The sequence below is a fragment of the Petaurus breviceps genome, unplaced genomic scaffold (genome assembly GCF_028583685.1).
Source record: "Petaurus breviceps papuanus isolate PSGF00001 unplaced genomic scaffold, PetGlider_PUasm1.0 98, whole genome shotgun sequence".
In the NCBI taxonomy this organism is placed as follows: Eukaryota; Metazoa; Chordata; class Mammalia; order Diprotodontia; family Petauridae; genus Petaurus; species Petaurus breviceps.
The window spans coordinates 13,862,067-13,875,884 of NW_027187460.1; the positions used below are offsets into that span (position 1 = coordinate 13,862,067).

Here is a 13,818-nt window from a genome sequence, read left to right on the forward strand (position 1 = left end):
GTGGCCCACTACTAAAGGTGGGAACTTCCTCCTCTTTCCCTTCACCTTAGAACTTATCTGCTTATGGAGGACTTAGGAAAGCAAGTCCCACCTGGAAACCCTTCTCTCCAAACCATTCTACTCCATTCCCTTTTTCCTTTCTTGTCAGAAATTGACCATCCTACCTCTATTTCCGCTCCTATGGGATGGAACTCAGAATTCTCATTCCATTCAGAGTTTCAGTCCTACTTCTCCCCTTCCCAATGATGTTGAGAAGAGTTCTACCACACCCCCTGCCTTATAGAGGGAATATGGTTAACCAAACCATGGTTCCCCTTCACCATTTTTATCAAATAATAACTTATTACTCATTATTCACTCTGATCAGTTTGGATGAACTGTTGTTTTTGTGTTTGTCCTTCATTTTTGAAGAGTACTATAATATCAGGGAAATTATGAGATGACTTGAATTTGAGTGAGGGAGGGCTGTGTAAGGTCACCAGTCTCACTTTCTCCTCTAGAGCCATCTGGGTCTAGCAGTTAGATATTCTTCAGGATGACTGGAGATGGCCTGGGATGCAAGAATAAGAAGTCACCTAATGGAGTACTTCTAGTAAGGTAGAAGATATGCTTTACCATTTGCCCTGTTCGGCTGATGTACCACCACACTCCTGGGCCCTGTCATATGATTCACTGATATACCCTAAGGACTCTAGGCCATGCACACTCTGATTAGTTCTTAGGACTTCTGGGTTTTTCTATTCACATTTCAACTGGTCATACACACACATACACACATGAGTCTCATCAGCTGTGAATGAATGAATGAAAGAAAAAGTTTACTTGGGTTATGTGATTGACACATTTTCCCTAAATCACAAATCACAATGCCACTTAGCGACTCCTTAAGACCATAAGTTGAAAATCAGATGCTACTCTACATTGGCAGAGCAGCATCTCACTAGTAATTCCCTTTATGGATAGAATTCTAGTTTCAGGCAGAAATGATACATGTCTTTTGTATATCCTTAGAAATTAACTTTCTGTTTCTCCCAATAGAATGAAAGCTCTTTAAGATAAAGAAATGTTTTATTTTTGTCTTTACATCCTCAGCATTTAAAACAGTAGCTGGAAAATATTAAGTCCTTATAAGCTTGTTGATTTATACTAAGGTGCAAATGGCTAATAGAAAATGAAATCCTGTGAGTGAGTTTTGAACAAGGGAAGGGTATAAAGTCAAAGACAGGTGATAGTGGTGGTAAGCATATCACCAAGAAGGTAGAAGAGTACAGAATTGGGACAAAGTGGTGAAGAAATGTATTTCTTTCTTAAAATTCTAAGGCTGGACCTTCTCTTTAGTATTGCCTATGTTATGTCATATATGCTAATTATTGAATGACAAAGAGGTACACACTTAATAATTACTTCCCTCTAAGACTGCACAGAGCAGATGTTTTTATAGGTCTCTGAAACACATATGTAATATTGTATATTATTACTATTTATTTTTAGTGACATCCCCATTTGATTGTGAGCTCTGATTCAATTAAAGACATGGACTTTGTTTTTACTCAATAAGAATATCAGTGCTTTGAATATGGTAAGTGATTGATAAATTTTTATTTTTGTTCTATATACTTGAGCATATCTGTATTATAATAACCAGGCTTCTAATGCTTACATTTAATTTGCCTTATTGTTTTTCATTGCCCTTGAAAGCCATCACAAAAAAATTCGGAGATTGTACCTTCTTGAATGGATTCATTGCTTTTTACTCCTTGGCTCAAATAAGAAATAGCATCATATTTTCTCTAACTTTAGCCATCCTTCATGGGCCTATGAAACCATAATTGATTTTGAATGGCTCTAACTGGTCCGCTGAACTTGTGGATTATTCTTTTGGCAATGAGAAGATTATTGCATTGATTCTCAAATGGACATGTTTCTGCAAGAGGAAGTTCAAATTGCATAATATTACCAAGTGATTGTGTACCAGCTGCTTAGATTACCCACATAGTCATCCTGATTGGTTCTTAAAATAGACCCCTCCTCACAAAATTAAAAAAAAACAATTCAAATTCATTTAATTTTTATTTAACTTGGTCATTTTTGTTATATGAATTGTAAAAGGTGTAATGTCACCAAATATACTGTATTAACTTGCTATTGAAGTTTTTAGCGGATGAAGATAAAAAGTTAACATATGGAAATCCAGTTATCTTCCCACTCCTAGGCACAACTCTTGGTGAGATTTGAGGTATAGAATTGGAAAAACTTGCATATATGCATTTTTCTTCTTTAAACTAACTATATTCAGACTGGACCAATTCTCTGCCACAGGAGACAGGCTTATGGAGAACAAGGTTTTGGAAATCTAAGTAGGCTCATGATTGTTGTAATGAACAACTTATATTATCTCAGCATCCTAGGGTTTAAGAGTCAGAAGGATTCTCAGAGAGCACACAATCCTATCCATCCTTGAAAAAATTCCCTCTACGACCTCCCCAACAAGTAGACCCACAGATTCTTTTCAAAGACCTCTGACCATAACCTCCTGAAGCAGCCCATTCCACCAAAGCAGACTTTCTTGACCTTTTCATGTAACACAGACCCTTTGGTAATCTAGAGAAATCTTTGGGTCCCCTTCTCAGAATAATTTTTTTGAAATGCTTAAAATAAAATATAGAAGATTACAAAGGAAAACAATTATGTTAAAATATAGTTATCAAAATCTATTTTAAAAGTTCACTAACCCTCTGAACTCTACCCAGAGTCTAAGAATCCTTTGTGAGGCATAGCCGAGATGAATGGATAGAGAATTATATTTCATATGAAGAATGCCTGGGTTGAAGACCTTCCTCAGACATTTGCCAGTTGTAGGATTCATCATAATTCACTTACCCTCCCTGGCCCTCAGTTCCCACAGTTATATAATGATAGACTTGGATGATATGACATCCTAGATCCCCCCTAGTTCGAGATCTGTGATCCAAAGACCCATTTATGGACACTCTACTTGTTAGGAGGTCTTTTCCTTATACCAAGGGTCAATTTACCTTTTTGTGACTTCCATCCACTTGTCCTCACACTGTCAGTCACAACAATCTAATTCATCTTTCAAATGGCAAGTCTTCATATAATTAAAGATAATTTTCTTGTCCCTGGTATGTCTTCTTTTTATGTCCCCAGTTGTGCCTCCAGACCAGAAGTTAGGAAGATGGGATTCTTGAAAAGTAGCATGGCAGAGTAGAAGGAGCAGAGGAGTTAGAATTGTATTCTGGTCTGGCATCCTGAACTCTGAGCTTATGCAGAGAGGGCTCACTTTTGAGGGCAGGTTCCCAAATCACTCTCATTAGCTTACCTTGCGAGAGAGTCAACCCCAAAGCTGACACTGTCTGGGATTCTCCTCTTTCTTTAATTAAAAGTCTGGGTCTCTGAACTCTCCAGGGATTCCACATTATTCATGGAATATCTCCTAGTACCAGAAACTCACTGTCTGGCAACACTCTTATCAACCCAGGAGTAAAGAACAGCACCCATAGCTGCAATGCTCCTTTGACCCCAACAACTACTATATTGGTGTCTTCCAAGGCAAAGGCAGGATTCATGAAATAAGTCCATGTAATCGCAGATCTAGGAGTGCTACAGTACAGGGAAAAAAGAGTCTAAAGACCCAGTTCTAATATTTATTAAATATGTGCCATGGGGTATGCAGTTAACCTTTCTAGCTCTCACCTTTCTCATCCATGCAAGCATCTTATAAAATGCTACAGAAACATGAAAGATTTTGATTAGTCCTGATTCCACTACTAATTTTCCATGTGAATTTGGGAAATTTTCTTCCCAGTTTTTCCTCTACTTCTCTTATTTGATTTTCAAAATTCTTTTTTGAGTTCTTCCACAGCCTGTAACCAATTTATATTTTTCTTGGAGGCTTTTGATGAAGGAGCTTTGACTTTGTCATCTCCTGGTTGTATGTTTTGATTTTCTTTATCACCAAAATAAGATTCTGCAGTCTGAGTTTTTTTACACTGTTTGCTAATTTTCCCAGCCAATTTCTTGACTTCATAACTCTTTGTCAAGGTAGGACTTTGTTTCCAGTGGGGGTAGAGGTGGGGGTGGGGGGTGGATGTAGTGTCCCAAGTTTCAGGTGTTTCATTCAGCTGTTTTCATAGATACTTCTAGGGGTCCATAAATTATCAGTTCTTCCAAGGTGGTATGATCAAAGGAAAGGGGGTTACTCCCCTCCTGACCTGTGCTCTGGTCTGTGACTGACCTCAGGCACTCTTTTCTACCTTGCAACTGTGAGGAGGATTTCCTAGGCACTGCTGACACAAACTCTGCCACGCCAGTGTTCCTCCTCACCCCAGGACCACCACCCAGGACTGGGACCCAGATCTAAGCAGAGCAAAGCAAGAGAATCCTGCCTCAGCAGCAGCAAAGAGATCTCTACAATTGCCCTTTGATCAGCCAGTCAATTCCCACACTGTCTGTGGGCCCAGAGTTTTGGAAGCAGCTGCTGCTGACACTACCACTGCTGTTGCTGTCCCCACAACCACCACCACCACCTTCACTGCCCTGGGGTTGGGGACTTACCTTGCTACTCTCTGACCCAGGTCTGACCTTCTATGCTGTCTTTGATGTTTGTGGCCCCAAAAGTCTGGAAACTGCCACAGCTTCCAGTGATTCAGAACCCTGAGGCCTGCTCTAGTCCTGTGGTCCCACCCATGCTAGACTGTACTCCACTCCCAGTCTGGTGCAATAGACCTTTCCTGTTGACCTTCCAGGCTCTCTTGGACTGGAGATTTGTTTCATTTTGTCATTCTGTGGGTGCTGCAGCTCTAGAATTTGGTTAGAGTCATTTTTACAGGTATTTGGAAGGATTTAGGGGAGAGCTCAAGCAAGCCTCTGCTTTTACTCCACTATCTTGGTGCTGCCATTCAGGAAAGTTTCTTTGGATTTCAGTTTATCAATCCCTAAATGGGTGACTATTATGCTCCCCAAGTATCCTCCCTACCTGGAGATCTAGCACAACTCCTAAAAGCCAGCATAGTATAGTAGAACACTAGACTAGGATTAGGTAGATCTGGGTTCAAACTGAAGCTCAAATGTTTACAGGGTGTGACCCTGATCAAATTTTTTAACCTCTCTGTGCCACTGTTTCTTCCCTTGTGAGGGAAAGGACCATTAGTTCAAATTTGATTCTGTGACTCTTGCAAATCATTCAGTAGTTAACAAAAGGATATAACTCTAACATAGGCAACAGGAATACAATGACACTTAGCTTCTACAGATATGCTACCAATCCTTCTCTCTCCCTGTTCACCCTTATCTTTTATGAAAATGTCTGATCAGAATGTCAGGGGTGATGATTCCCATGTTTTGCAGATATTCACCAAGTCAGAGGAATTTCCCACCTCTATTTATCTGGGATATTTTATGGCTTGTGGTAACCAAGAAGAAGGGTAAGTTCCAGGGGATAGCTTTGCTGCCTTTTAGGGACAAGTATTTCCTGTTGTGGCAGAAGGGCTGAGATCCCTGGTAGATGTGGGTCCTACTACCCACTCTGCAGTTCTTTCTGATTTTAAACATGTGCTACTTTACTTGCCTCTGTTGCATTGTAAAGAACTGTCTCACATTTTGTCTCACCTAAAAACTGATTTCAATTATCTTGCATAAGGGTAGAAATGCTAGAGAAATTTCCCATTACAAACAATCAAATATACCTCCTTCCCTGTTCAGCTGTACTGTTCTTTTCCTTGCTATCAAATAAAGCAGTGATGATGCAAGTATAGACATTTTGTCAGTAGAGTGGGAGATGTCCTAGGAGTTTTGTCAAAAACTTTTAAATCAGTCTATGTGGCCTTTACCCACTGGTGTGGGTAGCCCTGTATACACATGATTCTTCAGGGAACTGAGTGTTTGTCTCAACATACAAAGCATTCTCTTGTCTGAGGGAACTTTAAGTAAACCCAGTCAGAGAGGGCTTCTGATATGTTTGCATGCTGGGAGAACATAGGTGTATGTCACTTAAGAAAAGATGCATTCTTTTGTATCTGCATGTAGCTAGAACCTTTACAAATTGTATCATGTATTTAATATATTACTCCAGTGGTTCTCAACTTTTTCCAGTAGTTTTTAAACTCAAAATAGATCCCAAGCAATAGGAGTTGTACCAATAGTGAACATTAACTGAGAAAATATAGAATGACAAAAGGCACTAATTCAATGAATTTAAGTAAATTTGTATTTTATTTTTCTGAGTACCTACATACATAGAGAAAATAGTAATAATCATCAAGTTATGATATTTATAAATTTAATTCATTATGTCACATTTATTATACTGACTTGTAATAGACATTTTGCTGGAGCTAAGTCAAGATCAGAATGACAGTGCTTCATTTGGACATGGATTTGAGGACCTTTGGGAATAACTCTGTATCCCTGCTAAAAGTCCCTGACCCACAAGTAGAAAACACTGGATTAATACGATCTCAAAGAAGGAAAAAGCCTTAGAGGTCCCCTAGTACCATCATCCCTCTACTGGCTACTGAAAGGAATCCAGCATCATCTCTTTCTTTGTAAAGGAAATTATCTTTTAGAAAAGGAAATAATCTTTTGCTTGTGCATTTTTTAGGGTGACAGTGAGGTTTTGGGTGGGCCAGACTACAGTAAGAATGAAAGGTTTTGTTACGTTCTTATAATGATAGTAAAGGTAGCAATAAGGGCCAGGAGGATTGGGAAGAGGGGCAATCACTTAGTCTTCTTTGCTTAGCCTTATTTACTTACCTTCATTTGTGTGCCAGTGATGAATGTCTTGGAATCAAAATGGGTTTTGTAGTCCCAGCTTCCACATACCATCTATCGACTTTCTTTTGGGTAGTCTTCAATTTGAGTATTAGGAATAAAATATCCACATAAGGAAGTAATGGGAGTTACAAAATTTCTAACCTTAAATCAGAGAGTTGTCTAGAACTAGGACCTTTGAATCAGCCCCATATATAGACAGTGAACAGAATGGACTTAACCTTAGCCCAAAACATTCTGGTTCACTTTTGTAGGTTTACTTTAGCTAGATAAGGTAGGTAGTTGATTCAGACAAGAGAAAACTGCCAGACTATCCTTGTCAGGGAAAAGATTCTTAGAAAGTGCACCTTAGCAGATGGGAGCCAAGAGCCTTGCCAAAGACTTTGATAGGTCTTGAAACATAGATGATGATCGCATAAAGAAGTTTGGCAAGCACAAAATCAGCAGAGACAGGATGCCCACCATACCTAGCAGAGATGAGAGGTGTGATGTTTAGCATCTCTCACACAGTAGAAAGCTGTGTGATGATATCATCAGATCATATGTAGCCAAGTTATATCAGAAGTGCATGCTACCCTACCCAGTTCAGGTAAAGCAAAGGCCAATCAGTTCCAGGGGACACCTTTGCCATAGTGGTTCTTGATGTGTGCCTTTTCCTAATGCTCCCTGGCCACACTTAACATTTCATTCTTATACGCCTCCATGCATGGTTCCTATTCAGATGTATTCTTTGCATGTGTCCCTTCCTCCACTGGTGATATGATAATGTGTTATAGAAAGTACCCTAGGCATTCATGAAGGGAATTTAAAAATTGATTTCTAAAATTTACTGTGCTGTTTGAATAAATGTCTTTAAAAAACTAATATACTTTTAGACTAGCGAAAAAATTAAAAACATCAGTGAGGGTTTGTGAAGTTATGGTTTTGAGTGGGTTCATTAAATCTGGGGTAGCTTTTCTAAGAGTCTGCATTTGAACAGTGTCCTGTGTAAATTCAAATTTAAATAGATACTCTGTATAAATGCAAATTTTTATGAATCAGTTTGTTTACATTAAAGTATACTTGCAACTTGCATGTCTGTTGATGTGGAACCAGATTCAGTGTGCTGGTAAATATTTAACAACCATCTCTCCCCCAAAAAAGTATAGGCAAAAGACACTTTTAAATTGAATCTGTATTATTAACATTTTCTCCATCACTGCCTCAAGTCTAGACAATCATAAAAGCAATAAATCAATTCTTGATTTTAACATTTGCATATTTCCAAGGTGTAAATGATCTCACTGAAAATTTAACAATTGTCTTTTGGGAGTCAGTAAGAGGGGGTGCAGCAAACCCTTGGATCAGTACTTCCCTAAATGTTGTATCAGCACTCTAGTCAGCAGAACTATGTTTACTGAAATTTTTCATCAAACTTATCCTGTGTGTTCATATACTTCAGAGATCAGTCAGACTGATGAGTGGTCTCATCTTTATGGCCTTCTTGTTTGAACTTGTATTGGTCTCACATTCCTCAAGCGAGAAGCACCTGGAATTGGTCCTGAGAGCCAAGGGGAGTTGTGGCCTGACCACACTGTATCATTGGAAGAAATTATGTTTAATCTAAATTATGTATCTCCTCTACCTTAGAACAGTGTTCTACACCTACTCGATGCTTTAATATATGTTTGTGCTAATGAATTATATTTCATGCTTGAATGGCCAGATTGTGTCAATTCCCCTGGAGAGGGCAAGTAGACAGTAATAGTTATAACAATTCATAGATACAGGAAAATGCATCCTATGTACCCCTGTTTACCCCTAAAGAAACTCTATTTTTACCAACCTTCACATGCTTTCTCATCTTATTTGCCCATAATTAGTGTAATCAAACAAATTACAGACAGGAGACTCTCAGTATAACTGAAAAAGAATCCAGTTTCATTTGCCCTCTTAAGTATAGAACAATACTATCCCTAACAATCAATAACTTGATTCTTTGATTAAGGGGCAGAGCTGCCTGGACCCTACCATACTGCTTTGCCTTAGATACCAGGATACATAGTTGAGAAACTGAAGGGCTAGCAGGGCTAATTAGCATATGTATCTTTGTATGTTTTATACATGTGCCATTGATTGTTTATTATCAATAAATCCTGTAAAGTCAGATTTAATTAATATGCAAACGTACTTTTTTGTTCAGCTTGTATAGTTTCTATGCAATTGTGCTTTTGAACTAATTCTTTGAGATCTAACACTGAGCTAATGTATTGTATTGTACTGCATTATATTGTATTATTACTCTCCTCACCTCCCTAAAAAATAAAAAAAAGAAATTTCCTCCCAGCCTAACATAAAAGTAGAGTCTCTGCTATTAGATTCTTCCTTTGGGTTAATGTATACTGTTTTCAGGAATCCCCTCTATAAAAAAATCAAACAAACAAACCAAAACACTGATTTAGAAGAAAATGCAAACTCTGAACTGATTAGATTTTCAGATGATTTGAAGTTTTGAGAAATAATAAGTCCTAGAGAGGCTAGAACAACAAGGAAGAATTAGAGTGTTCGGAAGTTAGTGATTTAATACAGATTAGTATAAGGCAATCCACCTGGGGGGAAATCATAATCAGCATAAATATAAAATGGGAGCCAGTGTCTTGGGAAAAAGTGAGGCAGAAAAGGACTTGAGGGTAATAATGGATAAGAAGTGATGAAGAGAGAATGCAGTGCTTACTTAGGGATAAAAAAGTGGCCTTAAAATGTTTAAATAAAGAGATTTTGATCAGATATGATAATGTATAGTCAGATTCAGAATCATAAAGTCTTAGAGTCTTGGAGATAAAAGGCTTCAGAGAGCCATTAATTCAATAACCCCGTCCAGTGTGCTGATGAATATCTTTAATAATATCCCTGACAGATAATACCAGTGTGCCCTGTGGCCCAGATGGACTTCTGCTTTGGGCTTATATGGTGTCAGATTCATCATAGGCTTGGAGGTGTTGACTACAAAGATAGGCATTACACCCTTTGTCACTGACTCTGACACCAAATTAGAGTAAAACTCTTGGGAAAATTTTTAAAACAACTCGTTGTTGTTAACTTATGTCAGGAATAGGGAACCTGTGGCTTTGAAGTCACATGTGGCCTGCTAGATCCTGTGTGTAGCCTTTTGATAAGTCAAAGTTTTACAGAACAAATCCTTTCTTTAAGGGGATTTGTTCTATGAAGTTTAGATTCAGTCAAAGGGCCACACTTGAAGACCTAGAGGGCCACATGTGTCCTTGAGGCCCCAGGTTCCCCACCCCTAAAGTTAGTCTTCCTAACTCTAAGCCTAGCACTATATCCACAGAACCATCTAGCGGCCTCTAAAAACAACTCTTAGATATGGTTAATACCTAGTTTCTCCCCCCCAAATCTGAGGCCCATTCTAGAAAAGGTATTCAATATAGAACAACTGCTTTTTTACTCCACCACAGAAAATGCATAAGCCATAAAAAACTCCTAGGCACACACACACACACAAAGAAATATAGAAAACATAAAACAACTTAGAGGCACATTATGCTCATTATACTCCCCTTGGAAAGTAAAGACAATTTTGTGGGACTGCCGACCAAATATTTCACATTTATTTCAGGCCTACACTGCATGAGTAACTCCCAAGGTCCAGAGCTTCTCATCATTCGGGACATGACTTTCTTTTGTCCTTCAGCTACCAGATAATCTGGCAGTGGTTATCTCCTCTGAAAAGTGCTGTTCTGTGAAGGAAATCAGATAATACATGACTTAGGAACTATTGAGGTAGCCACTGCCACTGGAAATGTCCATTTCTCAGGATCACTAGTCACTGACCTGCGTTCAGGAGAGGGAAAGAAAAGTAGAAGGAAGCCAAGGATTCGGTCGCTCTTAGACAAGTGTTTGTTCCTGCCATCATATATTTTTTGTAGTAACCATGGCTGCCACAATTCCCTCCCCTGATCCATTCCCCACACTGAAACACACACACACACACACACACCCACTTTGTTGGAAATTCAAGTGAGAGAAAGAAATGGCAAAGAGAGGAAAAAAAACAGATCACCAAAGAGAAGATAAAACCATTTCCATATCAAGGCCTAGGCAGCCTTCCCCCGACTCTCAATCACAATCACCTTTGACACCACTCCAAATAACTAGAAACTCATTAAGAGTTTATATAATCCCAGCAAAGCATCTATCATTTTACCTCTATAGTCTTCAGTTTTTATGACTGTAAAATAAGGGTGGATTGGGAAGGAAGTCTGGCCTTCATGATTTTAAGGGTCCTTCCAGTTTTAAATCTATGATCTTATGTCCCTCAGCAAGTCATTCAATCAATAAGTATTTATTAAACACCTACCATATACAGAGTCACTATGCTAATTGAAACTCCTGTTCCATTCCATGTGAGGTGCCCCAGTCTAGCAGATCAAGGTGCTCTTGATCTCATTTCGCTAATGAAAATGCTCATTCTTGTGGATATTTTCTCTAAAATGTATGACCTTCCTGTGCCTGCCCTGCCTATGCAGTTTGTTAATATTCTCCCATAACATTGAGTCATGGGATACAGATAACCTTAGAAGAGTCTTTATTACTTTCCATTGGTGTTGACACAGTTCAGTGGCACAGGGAATAGAATGCCAGGGTTAGAGTTGTGAAAATCTAAGTTCAAATCTGGCCTTAGGCCCTTGCTGGCTGTGTGATCTTGAGCAAGTTAACTCATTTCTATTTGCCTTAGTTTCCTCATTTGAAAAATGGTGATAAACAGAGGCTGAGCCAAGATGATGGACAAATTAGGCAGAGACTCCTCTGAGATCTCCCTCAACCTCCCTCCCCCACCTTTAAATAATGAGGCTAAACAAATTCTAGAGTGACAGAACTCAGAAAAAGATGAGGTGAAACAATTTTCCAGCCCAAGACAATTTAGAAGGTCATCAGAAAATGTCTGTTCCACTAGGGTGGGAGAGGAGCTCCGTCTAGTATAGGCTGTGCCAGCACATTATTTTTCAAGAAATTATAAAAGAAAACTGCCTGGATATTCTAGAACTAAAGGATAAAATAGAAATGGAAAGAATCCACTGATCACTTCCTGAAAGAGATTTCAAAATGAAAACTTCAAGGAATATTATTGCCAAATTCCAGACCTCCCAGATCAGGGAGAAAATACAGCAAGCAGGCAAAAAGAAACAATTCAAATATTGTTGAGTCACAGTCAGAAGAGCACAAGTTTTAGCAGCTTCTGCATTAATTTATCAGAGGGCTTAGAATATGATATGAGCTAGGATTACAACCAAGAATCACTTACCCAACAAAACTGAATATAATCCTTCTGGGGAAAAAATGGACATTCAGTGAGTTAGAATATTTTCAAGCATTCCTAATGAAAAGACCAGAGATGAATTTAAAAAATTGACTTTCAAATACAAGATGCAAAAGAAACATAAAAAGGTAAACAGGAAAGAGAAATCATAAAGGATTTGATAAGGTTAAACTGTTTGTATTCTGACTTAGGAAAATGATATTTATAACTCCTAAAAACTTTCTCATTATTAAGGCAATTAGAAGGAGTATACATAGACAGAAAGCAAAAGTATGAGTTGAATGTGATGGTATAATTATCTTAAAAAATTAAATTAAGGGATAAGAAAGAAGAATGCACTAGAAGAAGAGGAAAGGGAGAGGAAGAATGAGATAAATGATCTGACATAAAAGAAGACTGAAAGAAATTTTATGGTGGAGGGGGAAATGGGGGAAGTGGGGAGGACATTCAAGTGGGGAGCACATGAACCTTATTCTCATTGGCATTGATTGAAAGAGGGAATAGTAAACACACTTAGCTCAGTGTAGAAATCCATTTGACCGTACAGGAAAGTAGGAAGGAAAGGGCAAAAGAGAAAGGGGAAGAACTGATAGAAGGGAGAGTAGTTTGGGGGAGGTAAAAGTCAGAAGCAAAACATTTTTGAGAATCAACAGGGTGAAAGGAGAGGGAGAGAGTAAGATAAATAGGAAGAAAATAGGGTGGAGAAAAATACATAGTTGGTAATTATTAAAATTAATTATTTTAAATTAAAATTTAAAAATTAAAATTTATAGTGAGTTTCTCTGATAAAGGCTTCATTTCTCAAACCTATAGAAAAATGCATAAAACTCATAGAAATAAGAATCATTTCTCAATTGATAAATGGTCAAAAGATATGAACAGGCAGTTTTCAGACAAAGTATTCAATACTATCTATAGTCATATTAAAAATGCTCTATATCACTATTGATGAGAGAAATGAAAATTAAGACAACTCTGAGCTGTGATCTCACACCTGTCAAATTGTGTAATATGATGGAAAAGGAAAGTGACAAATGCTGGAGAGAATGTGGGAAAATTAAAACATTTATATTCTACTGGTAAAGTTTGTATACTGATTCACCCATTCTGGAAGGCAATTTGGAACTATAACCAAAGGGCTATAAAACCATGCATACTGTTTGACCAAGCAATACCACTACTAGGTCTGTATCTCAAAGAGTTAAAAAAGGAAAAGGAAAGGGATCTATGCATATGAAAATATTTATAGCACCTCTTTAAGTAGTGGCAAAGAATGGGGAATTGAGGGGATACTCATCAATTGGGGAATGGCTGACCAAGTCGTGTTATATATGATTGTGATGGAATACTATTTTGTTTTAAGAAATGATGAACAGGCTGTTTTCAGAGAAACATGGAAAGACTTCCATGAACTGAAGCAAAGTGAAATGAGAAGAGCCAGGAGAATACTGCACACAGTGACAGAAATATTATATTTTGATCTATTGTGAATAACTTAGCTATTCTCAGCAATACAATGATCCAATAAAATTCTGTAGGATTTATGATGGAAGGTGATGTCCATCTCCAGAGAAAGAACTTGTAGAGCCTGAATACAGATCAAAAATACTTTTTCCTTACTTTATTTTTTTTTAGTTTTTTTTTCTATGTTTTCTTTCACAGAATGACTGATATGGAAATGTTTCATGACTACACATGTATGACCTATGTCA

At 38.0% G+C, this 13,818-nt stretch overlaps 1 long non-coding RNA gene across 1 annotated transcript; it reads left to right on the forward strand.

Moving 5' to 3' along the window:
• The first annotated feature begins 1,202 nt into the window (after positions 1 to 1,202).
• LOC138155718 (uncharacterized) lies at positions 1,203 to 1,777 on the forward strand. The gene is made up of 2 exons (XR_011166941.1): positions 1,203 to 1,579; positions 1,699 to 1,777. It is a non-coding gene; the product is annotated as an uncharacterized lncRNA (long non-coding RNA).
• The last annotated feature ends 12,041 nt before the right edge of the window (positions 1,778 to 13,818 follow it).